Source organism: Ptiloglossa arizonensis, chromosome 9 (assembly GCF_051014685.1).
Source record: "Ptiloglossa arizonensis isolate GNS036 chromosome 9, iyPtiAriz1_principal, whole genome shotgun sequence".
In the NCBI taxonomy this organism is placed as follows: domain Eukaryota; kingdom Metazoa; phylum Arthropoda; class Insecta; order Hymenoptera; family Colletidae; genus Ptiloglossa; species Ptiloglossa arizonensis.
The window spans coordinates 15,568,615-15,588,491 of NC_135056.1; the positions used below are offsets into that span (position 1 = coordinate 15,568,615).

A 19,877-nucleotide genomic window follows, 5' to 3' on the forward strand; every position below is an offset into this window, starting at 1 on the left:
ACGACGACCACTTTTCCAAAGAGTCACTGCGATTTAATAAAGATAACGTGTAATATAAAATTGAACAAAATCGAGCTTATTTTCCAGCTTACAGAAGAAAAGGAGAGGAAAGGTTCGGTTAAAAATCATTCGGAATATTTTGAATTCGCGTTGTTTATCGACGTGAATTCACATTTTCGTATTTTGTCGATGACAAATTCCCTGTGCGGATATTCGTGCAATAATAGATACATGTATCTCGGTGTCGATGCATCCTTAGGGGTTACGAAGATATTCCGACGCTATTTTCCTTTCCAAAGGTTTATGGCTGGGTCAAGGGCTCGATAAGTTCTCGACGCGAGCTATACATCCTCATGGGCGGTTGTGAACGATGGCTGGTGACTCGCAGTCGCGTATTTATCGGATGTCGGATGATACTATCATCGATATCCAACGTATCTCTTACAATGGATTAACTGCCTTAATTTCTAGCCAACTGATCCTCGCCTGGCTCTCGACCGAATCATAAAATTCCAAAGAATTCACCCTAAACGTATTCCACGCTCGATAGAGACACATTTCCCGAATATCCAGTGCAGGTTCTATGAATGTGCTCCAAGTGGATGACAAGAACAAAGTAAGCTCGATGTATGATATATTAATCCAATTGGAACAGTTCAAAATTTATCAAGTACAACGATTACAATTTTTCTCTTTCTGATAGATACTTTTAATACGTTCTCCAAACAACAATTGTTACAAGAACAGTGTAAACTTAGTATAGAATCAGTTGCATCGGAATATTTCCGAGTTTACCGCGTACGAGTACAATTTTTCTGTTTCCAATTACTTTATCCCCCGATCCAAGGTAGCCGGTATACCGGTCGCGTGAAAGTATTCTCTACAATAATTATTCCATCGTTATTCTCCGAGGTCTGGCAACGTTTTCGAGGGGCTCGAGCATAAGGACGCCCGCTTTCCTTCGTTATCGAAGAGTGACTGGTCGTTCCGCGTCCCCCTCGAAATATGTGCCAATTACGCGTATGTTGCGTTCCAAGTACGGCGAAACACGCGCCACGGTATTACCCGTGTACTATGTGTTCTAGGCGTGCACGACAAAATAGCACGCGGATAACGGAATGATCCATTAACCATAGAAGAAGGTAATATGCCATTAACACGCGCGAAAGGGCGTGCTGACCTATCCCACTCTCGGAGCCCGTACCCTCGAAAGGGGAAAAGGTAATGGGGAGGAGGCGGGCCACCCTTTTCTGGTCGTCGTGGCACAGTTGATTACCATACGATACGATTCCTTCGGACGAAGAACCTCCGGTAAGGTAAATTTTTCAGAGAACGGGACAAATATACCGTTCTACCCTCCAGTTTCTTTTACGAGTGCTTAATCGAGCCTAGACGCAGCGTTCTTTGCGAAATGTTAACAAGTTATCGATTCTTTAAGAATGTATCTTCGTAGCCTCGGTTTCTCGGGAAAAAAGTTTCATATTTTTCCAAGCTGAAAGAACTCATTGTATCGAGAAAGTATAAATTTAAGTCGTTAATGTTCCTTAAAGAGACGTATATAGGAATACTTTTACCGAAGAATCTATTCGAAAATTACTTTCTACGTAAATAGTACCATTTCTGCGCAAAGAATAAGTTAATTAGATATTTAATTTCGTACCGTGTAATGTACATTATTTTAATTTTTTTTACAGCTGGTTGAAAAATATCCCGTCGCGCGTGCAACGGCACCGAAACGGTGCTACGCGTCGAAAGGTTGAAACGTTCCTCGACGAAACCGTATGAGATTTCCCAGCGAGGAAACGGAGCCGGGGTTAATCGAGAAAATTGTCGAGGTCTCTCGTTGCGCCGACAACCGATGATCCAACGTTGTGCGCGATATTTTGAAACGAAATTCCAGCGCGAATCTCATCTAGAAACGCCTACATAAGAGACCCGGAAAAATGCAGACGGTCTGGCTGGCACCGTTGATGCAGTTTCGGTGCAGCAACCGCGAGAAATATAAAATCCTTCCCGCGACGACTTTGAATCGCGAAATTATTCAAAGTGTTTCACGCGGTTTCGGGCGCGTCCGTCGTTTCCTTCGCTCGGTACGGCGAGTTCGGCTCGCGTCCTCTGCCCTCTTCGTTGTTCCTTCGGGCCAGTTCCTGTTTCAAGCCATTTGCAAATGAACTTTCCATAAAATTTTATCACGCGCGCGAGATAAAGGAGAACGCGTCACGTTCTCCTTAATTTATACGGTGCTCGCTCGGTGCTCGCGATTTTTCCCGAACTTTCGCGAAGAATTTTACGCGTTCCGCGAAGAACGACGCGTTCCTCGCTCGATAATTTCGCAATTAGAAACCCGACTCGAATTTCCATCGTATCCGTCGTCGGGTTCGATTTGCATTTAAAAAGTGCGTCCGACACGGATCCAACCAGGATCGAATTTCATTCCTTTTTTATTCGCGTTCGTTTCTTGCCCAACGGTCCGTGCAATTTTATAGGACAAAGTTCGAAGATCCCGACGAGGTTGCTCGAACTTCGTTGAGAAAGAGTTGCGCGGATTTTGCAACCGGTGCGTCGAGTCCCTGGAGACCTACTTCGGGAGAGAGTAAACACGTGAGGGTCGTCACTTTACAGAATCTAATTTAAAAGATTTCTATTAGAAAGCTCTGCTACACCGTCAACTTCGAACTATCGAGCGTTCTAATATAAAATTAGATAAAATATCTTCGTTAAAGGACGACACGCGTGTCTCTTAGAATTAAACAAAACTCCTCGTCCTACTATCGTCTTCCAAAGTCTCTCTTCCATCGTCTTCCAAATCTTCTCCGTACATATTTCGTAATTACTATACAAGTGTCTTTTCTGAACGAATTTCAAATCTTCTAAAAAATATCCAAAAAAAAACATACACACAGAAATTAAACGCGCTCAAGAGCTTCCCCGTACACGAAATGAAACGCTCCACGCAGGTATACCCGAGCATCACGGTGCAAGGGGCTCCTTCGAGTTATTTTCCTACGAAAGCTGTCTTTCTATTCGTCGGAATGTCCCCGACGGCTCGCTACGTATATCAATTTCATTTTCTCGGAGCACGAGAAACGTAGGTTAACGATTCGAGCGGAAGATTCCAGTCCCGGAAGATACGTCACGATTGTTCCCGTTCCGGTGTCACGTGGCGATGGACGAGCGAGCGGAACACGCGCAGCCGGGGTCGAAAACTTTTATGAGTTTTAATCAGACGAACGACGGGCCCGAGTGCCGTGATGCGAGTTCATTTGCGCTAATGAAATCAGTGTTATCTCCTCGACTCCCTGTCTCTGTATCGCGGCGACCACCGTTCCACGCGAAACCGTATCGTTAATGGTCGTACGCGAACGAGCGAGCGAGCGAGCGAGCGAACGAACGAGCGAGCAACCGCTCGTCCTCGCGAATCTCTACAAAAGGTTACAGGGAAACATCGACGTTACGCGTGCGTGTATTACACGCGTGCGTGCATTTGGATTTCGTTCGGGACGGAGACAATCTCCGATTGGTGCGAACAAGACAGAGAACTCGTGGAATTACGACGGTAATTGGACTCGCGGGATTCGATATTAACGACCGTGGGAGTCCGTGGCTTTGGGATTCCGATGGCACCTGGAGTCTTGGAATCCGATATCTATGGGGATCCAATTTGTACGACTCGATATCGAATGCTACGTCGACTTACGGTATTCTGTACACGGGGTGTTACCGGATGGATACCGCCATCCGCGGGACATGTGCGCGAAAACAATTCGGGAAAAAATGCGATGAAATTTTTGCTTTCGCTGTTTCGTTCGCGAGAGAACCGTGTTTGAAAATTGTAGCACGACCAGTTTCGTTTACACTTTCGTACTCGGTGTCCTCCGTAATATTTACATTCTGCCTTCGAGTTACCGACTGCTCTTGTTGTCAGTACGTTCGCAGCGGTCGAATTGTAACAGTGTCGAGTTACAACGATCGCGAATACTTTTACACGGTGAAAGGTGACATGGTTTACATGGTGATAACAGGCTATTGTAAGTATTACAAGATGATGCAATAATTGTATTATCTATACATCTTCAAAGTCGGTGGCTAAGTCTTATCTATAGATAAGAAACGTATTATTTGTACAGTTTAGATTCCTTTTTTTTCGCAAGTAGAATCATCATTTACTCAATGGTACCACTCGTTCGGTAGCATACACTTTTTGTGGGTCCTTCGAGTTCGAAATTCACCCCAATATTAAATATATTAAATATCGAAGATTCCCTCTAACTCGTGGGCTCCCACATCGATGGATTAGAATGTTGTAAGATTCTACGGGATAGTAGTTTCTGTATTTTAGAATTCTTGTGGGTCCTTCGAGTCCAAAATCGTCGATGTCAATATTATTATAGGTATCGAAGATTCCCTCAAGCTCATGGGACTCCTCAATGATGGATTGCAATGTTATTCAATACAGACGGATGACTCGTGTGCCTTTTGTGTCGTTCGTGGGTCCCTCGAGTCTGGAATTGATGTCAATATTAAATATTGGGATTGCCCCTAATTCGTGGTACTATACATCGATGGATTAGAGGGTTATAGAATTCTGTATAGATGGATTGTAGCTTCGATGTCTTAGAATTCTTTCGAGTTTTTCCCAGTCCAGGATCGAGTCGACCTTAGTATCCGATATTGGAGATTTTTGAACGGTAGTTAGAGCGACATAGTGTAAAATTTACGAAAGATTCGGTCGAAAACACAGAGTCTACCGCACGACTCGTCGAGTAACACAGTGTGGTGGCCACGAGGACAACGGTAATTCCGAGCAAAGTGGAATCAAAGTTTTCCTCAACGCCTCGCCTCACCCTTGCACGGTACTTTCCCTGACCAGGGCAAGAAAGGGTCGTATCCCCGATGGAATCGTGCATTGAACTCCAGCGTCGAAAACGATCCAAAAGTAAACTTCCTCGCAACCCCTGGAGACTGGATTCTCTCGAGTTCTTCCGGTATTCTTCCGTACTCGGTGCTTCGACGGAAAGATGAGAGGCAAAATGGACGAATTTTTCCCGGCAAGTTTCCTTCGTTGCGACGAAAAGGGCACGAAAAACGAAACGGCGAATCGAACGAATCGCGTCGGGAGTTGTTTGGGATACGTAGTCACCTGCGAATCGATAACCGAATAGCTCTCTCGTGGAACTTTGTGGTTTCCACCAGTTGTAAAATGTAAGTTCGTTATTCACGGTAATGCCACTTGGAAAACTACGCGTATATCCACTTGGAATCGATACACGTTGTTCCGGTCTCGATCGATGAAATACGGATCAAAATTTTGGGAAAACATTCTCAGGTACGGGATATTTAATTTATCGAAAAAGTCAGCCGTGTTCCTCACCACAATGACACTATAGAAACATCCACCCTTTACCATCCAAAACTATCCAAGATGTTTGACTCGCGATGTCTAGTTCTCTCGTCGCGTTCTCCAGCAGTTGCAAGAATCTTTTAGCTCATTTTTGCCGCTGGAGTTTAATTCCATCGGGGATGAGATCCTCAACGTTCTAACCACGCGTAGAACTTACGTCGCGAACACCTTTGGTATTCGAGAAGTTGGTGCGAGTTGCTCTCTTGGCGCGAACGTTCGAATTAACCACTTTGTTCTCGTTCTGCGACAGGCGACCGGTACCATTCGCGATTATCGTCGAGTCGCCGGCGGCACCTTCCCCGATTATCCAAACGTTGAACGACTGTTGCGAAAGTGGCGAAACAACGACACCGTTGCTAAGAAACTAATACGAATCCAGTCGTTTCGAGCATCCCTTGGATATTCACTTACACAGCGCGATAAGATTTCCACCTTTTCGATGCCAAGTAGATTGTTGCGCCCCCGTTCTTCGAGCGGCTGCAAACGCGGCGTAATGTTCGCAATTACATCCGAAATAACAGCGCGACTCGGGTCGTTTGCATAATATTACGTCCATCGACGACACCTGGGAACAACGACGACGACGAGGACGACGACAACGATAATTTCAGGACCATTACTTTCGCAAATTGTTACCCGCCGCGAACCCGGTTATTTTTGCAAGAACCTTAACCGGGGCGCTCGCGTTACGCGCGTATGAAATTCTGCAAAGCTCACCGACCAATCTGCTACGCGCTCCGTATTTTTAGAGTAAATATATCGCGTGCCCGGGGTCTAGCGAGCGGCGATAGTGGAAAGCTCGGAAGTATTTTCCGTCGTCCCGTAAAAAGAAATTGGACAAACCACCGTGGCGCTCCTCCATCGAACCACCGGTATATTATTGTTCCACGTCGCGAGAGAAAGAGAGTCTAGATGAATCTCGTCGTCGCGATGTGAAGCGTTTAGTCTACTCGAGCCCCGTACCGAGAAAAGAATTTCCGTTTCGCGGCGAAGCACGCGGCAAAGTAATTACGGAACGAGTGGTCGATGATTAATTAAAGGAGAGAGCGAGGTATTCCCGGGGACAGGTGGCCGAATCGGTGAGAATTGAAGGATCGATGTGGGGACGTCGTCGTTCGATCGGTAAACGGAGAAGTGAATTATTATTTCGTTTGAAAACTTTGCGAGGAAAGTTTCGTCTGTAGGAAATTACTCGAAAAATAATTACCTTTGGAATCTATTCTTTGCTAGTCTCTGTCCAAATTCTTCGATGAAAATTCGCGATTTTCGATATTTTAACATCGAGTGTAGTCTTTGAATTCTACCAGCAATCGTCCACTGTAGTCCTACTTGCGGGGTAAAATGTCGGTTGACCGTCCTACGACCTGTACGTTTTAATTAAAGAAATCTACGACGTAGATCACTACTAATTGGATTCGATGTCAGTCAACTTTTACGCGGAAAGTTTCCCCGATATTTCGATCGCAGAGTCGGTCGACGATCCGCGTTGCATTCGATGCAAAAAACTATCCCTCCGTTGTGGCGCAAGGGGGATCGTTGTACCACGGATAGGCATCTTCGTCCCGAGGAACGCTCGTAAACGCGAGTCCCTCGTCAACGGGGTCCCGAAAATCACGAAAGCTCGTATCGGTGATGTTTAATCAGGAATCGTGTACTCGGCCGTACGGAACAGAAGAGAACAATTTTCTACGTGGAACCACCACCGGGCGTGGATGGTATCGCCGCGGCGTCGTATACAAGCGACGCATTATCGCGATGGCGGACAGTGAATTAACGACGAGGCGATTTCGTGGCATTATATCGCGTCTAGCTGACAAATGGAGACGCCCGTTATAGATATCTCGCGGCACGTGTTGGTGGGTAATCAAGCGGAGTACCTGCCGGTACGGCGAATATTTTAAGGTCAGATTTTACTATTTTCCTCCTGCAAGCTACGTGCGCGGCCGTCGAGGATGGCGTGCGACGGGGTATTATCGTATCCGTTTTCGTCGTCGTTCACCTTCGTGGTCGGAGCTCCAGACGACGCTTCCCCATCGTATATCCAGTCCTCCCCGACCCCGCGGAATTCCCTTTCGTCGAATCGGTTGAATTACTCGGAAACGTCGCGGATAAGATATCATTATTCGGTGCCACGACCAACGATTTTATTACCGTCGCGGGATTATCGCTCTTCGCGCGAGCGAATTCGATCGCGGTGTCCCTCCTTCGTGGAAGGGTTCTCGGTCCCTCGCTCGAGGACCTATTTTTAACACTTTGAGAGACGACGCGAGATCGCTGGCCAATTTCGGCTAAATTTTTTTAAGATCGAAATATCCAGGTGTTTTCAAATCGTTGAGAACGTATTGAATACATATCGGAACGAAAGAGTGTCGTTTTAATTGTGTTTGTTTTTATTTCTAGTCTCGGTGTGAAACGTTTCGTCAAGGTTTCTTCCGGCGAGAGAGCGCTAAGTGTCGAGTACGGTTTTTCCGATAGGTGTAATTCTTCTGGAGATCGAAATATCCTGGTATTGTCAAGTGGCAAGAATACACGGAACATTGGAACGAAAGAAGAACGTTTCGAGGTAATTGTACCGATTTATTTTCACTCCCACTGCGAAACGTTTCGTCAAGGTTTCCTCCGGCAAGAGAACGCAAATGTTTAAGTACGGTTTTTCCGATACATCGTAATTGCGAAGGAATAATATCGGGCTCTCGAGACCAACGTTCGAGTGACTTAGGACAGATGTGGGAACTGCTTTCGCACAAGGGATCTTTGTTCGAGCGCAATTGTGATCGCGGGAAACGCTATTGGACCGAAGGCTACCATCTAAACCGTGAGTCGGGATACGTACAAAATGTTATTTTACCATTTGTTTGCGATAGATCGTAATCGGTGGAGACGCCATTGGACACGAGAATCCCTGTCACGATCGTGAATTACGACAGATGTTGCGTAAGTTTTTTTTTTTTTTCTTTTTTCGTTTCATTTGAATCGCGATCGACACGCTATTGGACCCTCGAGATTACCGTGAATTACGTAAGACGCGAGGCCTACTTTTGAATAAGTTCTTTTTTGTTTCTTTTTTGTTTCTTTTTGCCCTGCGCCAATTGCGGTTAAACGAAACACGGTATATTGAACTTTCAAGATCACTTTCTCGACGTTGCGTCAGACAGAAGGCTCACTTTTTCGCGATACTTCTTTGCTCGATTTCGATCGTACGATACTTTCGGCGATTCAAGGCCACTTTCTCGACGATGAATTACATTAGACGCGAGATACACTTTTACGTAAGGTTTTTTTCTTCGCTTCGTGGTCGGATGCAATAATGCCGACTGCTCAAGGTCACTTTCTCGATCGTGAATTACGAGGCTTCAATTTTACATCGTGATCCATCGCTCGCGCCAATTACGGTCCGACGAAACGGTACCGTCTTGGACTCTCAGGGTCGTTTTCTCGACGTTGCGTCAAACGAGAGGCCCACTTTTTCATCGTGATTTTGTATTCGATTCTAATTGCGGTATCGATAGGTCAAGGTCACTTTTTCGAGGATCGATTACGCGATACGCGAGACCAACATTCACATCGAACCGCTTTGCTCGCGAGTACAAACTTCTAACACATTTATAAAACATTCGGATCTTTCAATAAGCTCGGAAAAGATTCTCAAAGATCAATTATCTTTCCAAGAGATATTCCTCTCGATTCTGGAATTCTGTCTCCGATCCTCTTCGAGTGACTTAGGACAGATAATAATTTTACAGCGAATTATTTTTCGACTCCCTTCTGTACACTCGTGTGAATCCAACGCGTGAAATAATCTTTCCGTAGATACTCAATCACCGCGCGGTTTAATCGCCACCCTTTACCTCGTCGTTGTGCAGCCGTTGCAAATTAACAAGCGTTCGTTAACGCAGCTCGAGCGTTTTCCCGCGCCGCGTTTTGGACTTTCGGCGGGTGATTAGCATCCAATTTCCCGGCGGCAAGCGTTTCAAATTAAGCCGCGCCGCACCTGAGCTTTCTCCTCCGCCTTCCGCGAGCATTGTCGCGCGTGTACGCGTGCGGAGAAAGAGGCTCGTATTTCACTGTCGCTTCGAACGGGGACCGAGCCGCGCGATGTTACGTTACGGAGGCAACATTAGAGAATATTATATGTCCTCCCTTCGTTTACACGATCGTCGAGAAATATCTCGGTTAAACAACGCGATAATTCACGTCTCGCGCGAACGATTCTTCTGCGAATCGATCGACGACCAGGACTTTTTACGATCGATTCTCGACACAAAAGGTCCCAACGGTTTCGAATCGAGTTGTTCGCAATCGTGGACAGTCTCTGGTTTCGAGCGGAGAAAAAAGCTCGGAGTGGAGCTATAGAGGAAAACGCAGGGAATTAGAAAGAAGAAACTCACGAACGTCCGTGTTTAACAAACGGACCAGTTTTACGGGTGATCGGTCACTTTGTTCGGTCGCGCGTAATTTCATTTCCTTCCTTGGAGATGTTCCGTACTCGCGGTCTCCTCGTCGCTTCGAGCTCCACTCGAGATCCCCGCCCGGTAGTTTAGGAAAATCCGGTACACGGGAAAGACGCAACACCGTCCGCGTCTCCTTTTCCTTTCTCCCATCGACGAATTAGAGAACGCGACCGACCCCCTCCCCCTGACCGCGGTTTTTCCCACAGAACCGGGGGAGACCGTCCGAACGAAAAAAAAAAGAAAAAAAAAGGAAAAGAAAAAGATCCCCGGGGTAATAATAGTCCGCCACCGGCGCGGCTCTAGCCGCGTCTATTCAACCTGTCGTTCGCGTTTTGCGGTCACCATTGTGATTTGCAATGGTAACCCTTCGCACATCCTGCCTATTGTCGCGAAAACGCCCGTTCCTCGCCCATCCTTCCTAGCCCCCCGCTTCTCTCCGTGTCCACCCCGAGTTTCTCTATCGCTCGTCCCCCCACACCCCTCCCGACCGCGGTTTTTCCTCTTCATTTTTCTTCGCTCGCTTCCCGTCACTATTTTTCTCACCTTTTTACCGTTTATATATTTCCCCTACCTTCACCGCTACGGTTTGTAAATTATCGATGTACTCGAGGGTACAGGACGTTCCAGAGCGAGAGGATCTTGACGCGTATGTTCTGTGAACAGAGTTGAGAAGGGTACGTTGCGTGGATACGAACGAGGATTTGTTCGTTACGTTAGAAAATAACGAAGAATCCACTATTACATCATCTTGGTAACCTCGTAACTTTAAGTACAGTGGTCCCTTGGAGATCGGGGCAAAGTTTCTATATAAAGTTGAAAATTTCATACTGTACGTTTAAAAAGACAAATCGAAGATAAATAACTTGTCGTATTCGTCACGCATAGAATATTCATCGATTTAATCGACTCGAATTCGCGAAACTTTCATCACTGTTCCAAGTTTCTACACAATTCCTACCTCGTAACCAATACCTCTCTCTTACCCAATCTAAACAAAAGTATCTACCACAGATGACTAAAATGCAGATCAATTAATCAAGATTCCATCAAACTCTATCCTAACCTTAAAGCACCCCCAACACTAAATCCTCTATCTCTCTAAGGTTAAACGCGACTCCATGACTCCATGATTTCTTCATGTGTCTTTCATAAAAGACACGCAAATCCTCGCCCACTATTCGTTACAAATTTAGCCAACAGTCGAGAGGAGCCAACGAGAAAAAAATCTCTCCATCTCGAATTAATTCCTCTCCCCTCGTCTCTATATACCTCTCCCTCTCTCTCAGCGATCCTCCCGGTTGGCCCCCGTCTAGATTCTCTATCTCCATTCTCTCCCTCGAAGTTCTCCTCCCTGTCTCCCGTCTCCATCCCGTTTTCGCCTCCCTTCCGCGTTCGAACGCCGACCGGAAGCGTGTAAGTGCATAATACTAAACGGGGTTGCACGCGGGGCGCGTGTATCGTTGGCTCGTACCGCGAAAACGGGCAGGAATCGGGACGCGTGTGCGTGCATATACGCGGTTAGGCGAATCGTGCGAAAATCGCTCGCCGTGGCCGTTTCTCGGAGCGAGTCGAGCCTCTTCGAGCAAACGAATCGCTTCGAGCGTACGAACACCCTTTACAACGTCATCGAACGCGCACGAACGAACGATATAATCGTCGTGTCGAATTACACGCTCAGTATTGACACGTTGTTATTCCCGTTTTGTTGAATTCGACGCGGGACGACCCTACGCTCAGGGTCGTGGGTACCCTTCGTGTTGTCAGGAAGCGACACTTTCTCGAGTTACGATCGTTCGGGGGTCCGTGGGGGGCCTGGTTTTCACCGATCGTTGGGCTTTTGCGGCAACGATCCATTTGTATCGTCGTTAACGCGTTTATCGTCGTCCTTGTCCCGCGAAACACGAGACGAGACGAAATCGATTGCTCGGTATCGTACCCCGCCTAGATGATTGCTCGAGATGCCTCGCGTGATGTTCGAGAATCGGGTTCGTCGGTTATAAGTAAGCGTAGCTCCAGTGGAGTGGGTTTTGTCTCGGGAACGACGAAGGAGTGTTTAAACGATTTTCGGGTGTGTTTTATTTTTATTTATTTTTGATCGGAAGGGTTTAGTTTTGGAAACTTTGCGTTTGAGTATTTTAACGGGGAGATGAATTTTGTTACTGGGTTGTTAGATGGGTTGTGGTAATATAAAAGACACTTCTGTGTGTTTTATACCGTACGAACACATTTTATCGATATTCGGGACGTTATTGTAATTTGAGAATTCGGTTTGAATATTCTCCTCGTCGAGATGTCGTTAAGTAGAAAGTGAAATTACGGTGCAGAAGACGCGTACAAAAGACGTAAACCCCTCCTCTCCAATTTGCGTAAACCGCAACCCCTGCAAAAGAGCAAGAAAACGAAACCACCCGAGCGACGGTTAGGTTAGGTCAGTTCCCCGGACGAAGTAAATTGGGTCAAGACAAACTAGTAGCTCTCGCATTATGCGTGAGACGACATATGGTTGCCGTTTGGTTCTACGTTGTGGCTCGCAAGTGTTTACGAGAAAAAACGTTTGGCTTCGCGTTAAGAGAGTAAACAAAGTATCTTTCTCCCCGACGTTATCCGAGCTTCGCGTGTATAAATTACCGCAAACGAAGCGAACCCGCGTTGAATTTACTTTCTAATTACGCGGACGTGTGAAGAATCGAGGATACGTTAAAAATAGGATACCAATTCCGTGATAATTGGAAATCGCGTACTCGATTAATTTTCTTAACGAGGAAACATCGATGTCGGATCATTTTTTCGAAGAAACGATTTTTTAATTTACTTTCGAAGGGCAGGAAAAATACTTAAACAGTGCGAAACGATTCGACGGCACGGAAGGCAAAGAACGAGGTTTGCCTTTAACCGTTTCCAATCATCCAACCTTTCAATTTTATTTATTTATTTTTTTTTCTATTAATTCTTGATTGCTGGTTCGGGTAGCAAATTACCCCAGCTTCGCGTTCCCGCGGTAAGTTTATTCTCGTTTCCGTTCGCTCGAGTCGCAAACCGATTTCACTTTCCCATATTTGACATTTCCTGTCACCAAGCCGGACTAACTACTTATTATTTTGTCAACTGACCCACATTCTACCGTATTAAGCTACGTGCATTTTTTTTGTTTTTGTCCCACGAAGGTCTTCGGGACACCTGGTGTCCCAATGCCAATGTTTAGTCGAAATTGCGAGTTTTAACCTACTTTCGTAACCTCCGATTACGAGCACGTGAGTCGCGTTACGTATTCGGCGTGAGAACGATCACTTTAACGACATCGATCACCGTAATTACTCGAGAATGTACACGAAATCTTCCATTGATCGGCTCGGTTCTTTCAATTTACACAGATTGTACGATATTTGCGATTTTTTTAGCGTCACTCGTTCGCGAACCTTGGGTATATTCGATAAACGAACACAGGTGGTTGATATAAACTAGAATCGTGCATCGAAGGTTTCGACGATACGAAATTAACTCTAGAACTACCAAAAGGGTCAAGTTGACTTGTTTCAAACTTCTTTTCAAAATTATTCAAATATTAACGGTGTCTTCGCCTACAATATTCGTGGACAATTATAGAAAGGAACAACTAATGGTACTCGTAAATTAATTTGCCCTTTACCCATCTAACTTTAAAGATACGTATTATATATGATATAATATAAATAGTAGTACGTTCACCTAGTGTTAAAGAGAATTTTCGGATTCGTTTCTCGTACTATTTTTAAAATTGCACAGCGCAATTACGCATTTGCGTTCTTTCGAACGGTTTACCGTATCAGACCTGTCGTTAAACGGAACGAGTTAAATTAAACGGTGATGCACTGTTGCACTATGCGTGCATTTCGATTAGATTATGCTAGCGTCTCCGTGACGTTCCGCAGAACGCGATTGAGTTGCAAATAATAATGTATATCGGGAGACAGTTGCGTGCTCGTGTTTCTACGTTACGCGATATCGCATGCACTAATTCGCGAAAGTTAACGTAACATTGCGACCGTCTATAAATCGCGCATCGAATTTCCTTCGTCGGATGACATTCCTAGAAACGAATTCCAGCCGCTACCACCGTCGAGAGTTCGATTATTGTTAACAGTTTTTACGTATCGACTAAAAGATAGCGAAACGCGAGGCGATATCCAGTCAATGACCATTACGGTATCGTTATTACTCCCATGGAACTTTTATGAAACGTAAACCCACATTCGTCCATGTTGGAACAACGAGTCGTCGTAATACACCGTTCTCCACCGTGTATTTATTTTATACGGTTGCAAAACAATTTTCAATTTATGCAAAATATTGCACGGTTACCGGGTACTCGGGGATAACGACAAAGTATATTTTTCGATATTTACAGTGATATCGAGTTACGTGTTCAAATTGGGGAATAAAATTGATGGCAGCGATATTTTAATATTTGCGCACCGCTTCGTCGCGTTACTGAAAAATTCAACGGAACGAGCTCGATAATTTACGAGGACCAGATACGAATAATAATAATAGCAACACCTGCGATCTCCGCGTTTCGGAAACGTTTTTTTCAAACATTTATCTTCGACGCGGAAAGATACATACAATTAAAAAGTACGGTAAAATGTATACACAAAAAATTACAAAAATACTCGATTACAACTGTGCATCTACCGACGCGATCGATCAACGCTCGACGCGAATGAATTTCTAAGCTCGCGGTCGCAACTTCGAAAGCTTACCGCCAACATGGGACAAACTTCTCGATGAAACTTCTCCTGGACTTCTTCGAGAAAGAAAAAAACTCTCTAAGAAAAAAAAAACATCGTTGATACAATTTCAATATCCCCGAGATCTGGGACCAGATTCCGAGCTCGCGAAAGAAAAACTTACACCCCCTCTGAACCCAAGAAAAAAAAAAAAAACAATGACAGAAATCGGCCGGTTGAACCTCGCGCACCGTTCAAGGTGCATCCACCGATGCGATCGATCGACCATTCGTGGCGAACGAATTCCTAGGCCCAGGGTGCAACTCGGAAAACCGCGTAACGCGGCCCGATTGGGCTTTCGGTCTCGAACGACCCTCAAAGACGTAGTCGGGATGGATCGGGGGCGCATTAAGGCCGAAATTGCAACGGTGCAACGGCACGACGACGACGACGCGAGTTTGGAAGGGTGCCCCGAGGCAACTGCGAGGTGTGGGGAGGGAAGCCTCTGGGCTCGTCGGATTCGGGGAACTGCAACTGGCTAGGCAGTATAGGCCGTCCCTGGAGTGCAACTATGCCTTTGGCTTTGATGTCTCGGGGTCCCTCCGCCCCTACCCTCCAGCCCTGATGCAGTCACGTGATCCCCGGACGCCGTTATACGGCAACTAATAGGTGAAGCCCCAACACAGAAACGCCGCATTATCGGGCAGGGGGAGTCGGAATGGTAGCGCGAATCGAAGGCTGACCGCCAGGAGGTACCTGCGACTGGTACGCGGCATCCGGGGTTAACGGAGAGAGCGGGTCGACAGGCTCCGGATGCTCCGTGGATGCCTTACGGCTACCCGGACACGTATCCACTGATTCGGCATATCGTGAAACGCAATTATCGTGCCGGATTGACCGGGGCTCGAATTACTGACAGAGGCCCGCGCCGAGTCGCTTAGGAAATTGCTGGCGTTGGCAGTTTCCTGCACGGCTACGCCATTGTTTCGTAGGACGATCCAAAGGACCGTTGTTTCGGAAAATTAGTATTTTTCGATCGGTGTATAGTCGTGATCGTGGATGGTCGGTCGATGGGTCGCGATCCAGGGTTGTGTATTGTGGTTTTCTATTTTTAGCGGACGTTTTAATAAATTTGGAGGAGGAAGCTTGGTGGGGTTGTTTTCGAGGTTACGTCGAGGATCTTGCATTTGTACGAAACCGAGATTTGGATATATTTAGATTCAGATGAATTTAACGAAACTTAAAAGTCACGGTTATGGACATAGTTTCGAATTTGGAATCTTTTTGGCTCAATAGTACTCAAGATACGTATTCCGATGTTATAGTTTAACTTACCTATCGGAGGATACTTTTGATACAGTTGTAAATACGTTGCATAAATTGAAGCGAGCCGAATCTATCGACTCGATCCTCCGCCGTTGATTACGCGCCTGCTCATCGAAGTTCGAACGCTGTTGAACCGAGTGGCTCACCCTGGATCCGTAATCGATCCTCGCGCGTAACCTTCGAAAACAGAGAACGATATTGGAATTATTAACAGCGAATAGGAGAGGGAACAAAGTATCCGGGATAAGGGAAATAATTTTCAAGATTTATGGAACCCGGTGCGCGGCCGTGGGCGATTGCCTAGGTTTGCCCGTGCATAAATCCAACGTTCAATGGTCGAAGACTCCAATTCGCAAGAAAATGGAAAACACGGTCGAACGGTTCCACTTAGCCTTCGATGGAAAGCATTGCATCTCCGTAGGGTGAAAAATCGTCGTAAATCGTCCGGTTTCGTCGGTATTTTTGCGGCGCAGTCGCCGCGTCTGCATCTACGAGAATACGGTTCGACGTCCACCGTACATAATTTTGGATTTAGTGTTCGCGTTAAGGCCGTGGCGAGTTCGAGGTCCGACACCGTAACCGGCGAGAGATACCGGCTCGACCAACCAACCAACCGACCGACCGACCGACCGTGCATCGTGATTTGTGGACGTCAATACGGGGGTAACGCGTGACGTATCTCACCGATCATAATTACATCCTGTTACTGGAGATCCTGGCTCCTTCCTCGTCCACCTCCATCGGCGACGTCGCCCTTCGCTCGTTCCTCCGAACATCCCCTCCTCCTAGCACCGGTGACGTTCCTCCGTGCCCTCCTGATTTACCGACTTCCTCTCGGCTTTCGCCTAATGACTCAATCGCCCGTTTCGACCACCACGAACTCTGCAGATCTGCAGTTTTCACCCCCGGTACACACGTACGACGTTGCACGAGCATCTCTCGACGTTCTTCGTTCTGGACCCACGAAGGAAAGCTTCGAGATCTCGTACCGTGAAGTTTCAGAACGCTTTTCGCGGAGAACACTATTGGAGTTACCTAGAGATGGTACTTGATTACGGATAAGTAATTATATATGTTCCTTTGGGTACCTTCGAGCGATCGATGACCCACTTTGATCAATGCCTCGACTTTAACATCGTATTTATCTTGTATTCGAAGCGTTTGTCCTGCAAATAAGCAACTAATCGACGCGAAGGGGTATGGAAAAAAGGGGTAGCAACGAGACGACCGAAGGGATCCTCCTCGAGGGGCAAGATCGCGCGTAACGTCGACAGCGTTGAAATTTTACGATCAACATTTTACGCTGCGAACACAAGACACGCCTCGTGTTTTGCACCTTCTTGTCCCTTCTTGTCGTCGTTTTATTTTTTTTTTTTTTTTGCCCTTGTCTCGATAGCTGAAACGCAGCCATTAAATCACGAGCGGGCCGGCAAACGTTGCTAAAGTTCAGGCGGGGCTATTAGTATAAATACGGTTATAATGCAGACCTTGGGGTTGGAAAGGGTATAAACAGCCTGTAAATCAAGAGCCTCGACCCTTCCGACGAGAAGGGCTCGACAGAACTCGAAACCAGAACGCGGGTCCACCTAGATCAACTACTAACAAGGGAACATCGACGTGGCCTTCGACGTACGTCCAAATGGAACTTGGTCTCGATGCTGACAAGATTTAGAAACTATTCTGAGTTGACTTTATTTCTGTCGCGACATTTAGGTAATCGTTAGAGAAGGTATTTTTGAAAGTTGTGAAAATTTTCGAAAGATTCGAAGCTAGCAAGATCAAAGGTTGAGATCGAGAAGACGACTCTGTTTGGTGACATCTTGATAATTCTTAAGAGACATTCCAAGATACTTCTAAAAGAGATTCAGGAAGTATGGTACAATGGTCTTCGATTGGGCATTACAAATATTAAAAATTAACTAATCCAAAAAACACACACTCCAAGAGTCACTTTCGACTTTGACAATTCCTCTCAAGTACCCTACGCAAGAATTCTAGAACATCTACCACACGGTACCCTCGTTATCGCTCAACGGGACAAGATTGCATTAATCCGCCATTACCAAGAAACCCTTTTTTTTTTATTTCCATCCCTCCGGTCCGCGAAATCGTCCACACGGAGGAATCACCATACAAACGCAGCAAGCTGGAATCAGAAACCACGAACATTGTATTCAAATGAACACCTCGAACGCCACTTCCTCGAACAAATCATCCTCGCCCCTTTAACACCGATGACCCTTCCTCCCTCCACCCTCCCCCCGCTCCACGAAAAAAGAAAACGAGCAAAAGCGGTCGTTCCGGTCGTTCGAAAAGCCGAGCACCTCGACTCCTCGGCCGGTTCCTTTTCGTCTTTCACGACGATCGCCGAATTAATCCGCCATTAATTTCCACGCTCGGGGCACGAAAGCGGCCGCTCGAGTGTGTAAACCTTCTCTAAACAAGCGCTCGCGCTAACAAATGGCAGTCGGTTCACGTTCGCGTTCCGCGGCGCGGCGCGGTGCGTCGCTTTTAATGCCGCGGCCATGTATGCATACGACCGGATGGTGATTAATGCGCGAACCGGAGGGTCAAGATCCTCCACGATTAATCAAATTAAGGGTGGAAGTGCGAGATAAAACTCGCGCCGGTGGAAAAGTCCCAGCAGAAACGGCGCGGAGAGCTCGTACCTACCAAGCGTACCCACGAAGCGTACCACGACGATTCTATTCCTCCTCCTCCTCCTCTGCGCTTGGTTTTCGGCCGACCGTTGGAACCGTCCGATGAAAAATTACGGGCATGACTTATCTGTATCGAGGACTCGTCGCACGGACACCACCACCCCATGGAAAGAGGCGTGACTCGATGGCGGGTCAAGCGGGGATGGAAGTTTGTTCGCCGCACGGGTTTCCGGCGCGGAGAACAAACCGAAAGATACCGCGCGCGGTGAGTAATGACTGCTCGAGTTTCGCGACGTTTAAGCGGACATCCCTCTTCAGGGGGATGGGACTGGTTTCTATGGTCATTGCGCGTTCTCTGGGGAAGGATTGATATCGTTTGGAAATAATGAAAGATTTCGTTCGATTTCTTTCGAATACTTGTGGACGATATTTTGATATTTTTGAGTTCGGTACGAGACAAGTTTGAAATGTTTAAGCATTGGATTACGTATGGTGTTTCACGGTGGTCATTGCGCGTTGTTTGAGAGAGGATATCGTTGAGAAATAGCGAATGACTTCGTTCGACTCTAGAGTATGTTTGATCGTGTATGCATTTGTTTGAACGATTCAATTCTTTCAAGGTCTACTTGACGGTTCACGAGAAGTTAAGTATCGAACAATTAAACTATCTGCTCGAGCGTGTGCATATCGATGAAACGATTGTGGGGCTTCTTTTGGGTTGGTCTTGGAAATATGTATATACGTGCTTTGGGGGAATTCAATAGAATCTTTCAGGTTTCTCCATTGGTATCTATTATAGAGCAAAGAATTCTACCTTCGTGGAAAAGGTAAAACAATTCTCCTTCTTCTTACCGAAAGAGTAAGTAGAAGGAAGAAAAGAAGAAACTTACCGTCGTTATTTCATTTACGATTTCCCAGGAGTCTCGATACGACCCCGTAAAAAAAACGCATTAAAACAGGAACGAAACGCGCGACGTCGAATCGTACGAGATCTCGGTCGAGTTGTTTGGTTCTCCTTGCAGCTACGAACGCAACTGAAAGAAACTCGCGCCTGGTTTAGACGGAATGTAAATGAGTAATTGTACGGCTAGATCAGCGACAGTGATGTCCGTTGACGGAGAGGGGCTCTCTCTCGTCGGTTCGTTAAAAAGGAAATAAAGAGAAAGACAGGTCATGACTTATCTGTATCGAGGAGTCCGCAGCACGTTCTTGACGAGAAGAGGCGTGACAACTGTAATCCCGATTCGTTCGGGACACTTGAATGGGAACGAATCTGGACGCTGGTCAGCCCTGGGAGCGAAGGGTGCAGCACAGCGTGCACGGATGAAGATCC

At 46.3% G+C, this 19,877-nt stretch overlaps 1 protein-coding gene across 1 annotated transcript in view; it reads left to right on the forward strand.

The window, feature by feature from the left end:
• Positions 1-7,842: 7,842 nt before the first annotated feature.
• LOC143151733 (uncharacterized) overlaps positions 7,843-19,877 on the forward strand; it is a 93,400-nt gene continuing 81,365 nt past the window's right edge. Inside the window, exon 1 of the mRNA XM_076321153.1 lies at positions 7,843-7,964. The gene's annotated coding sequence lies outside the window, so the exon portion shown is untranslated. The remainder of the gene's footprint in view (positions 7,965-19,877) is intronic.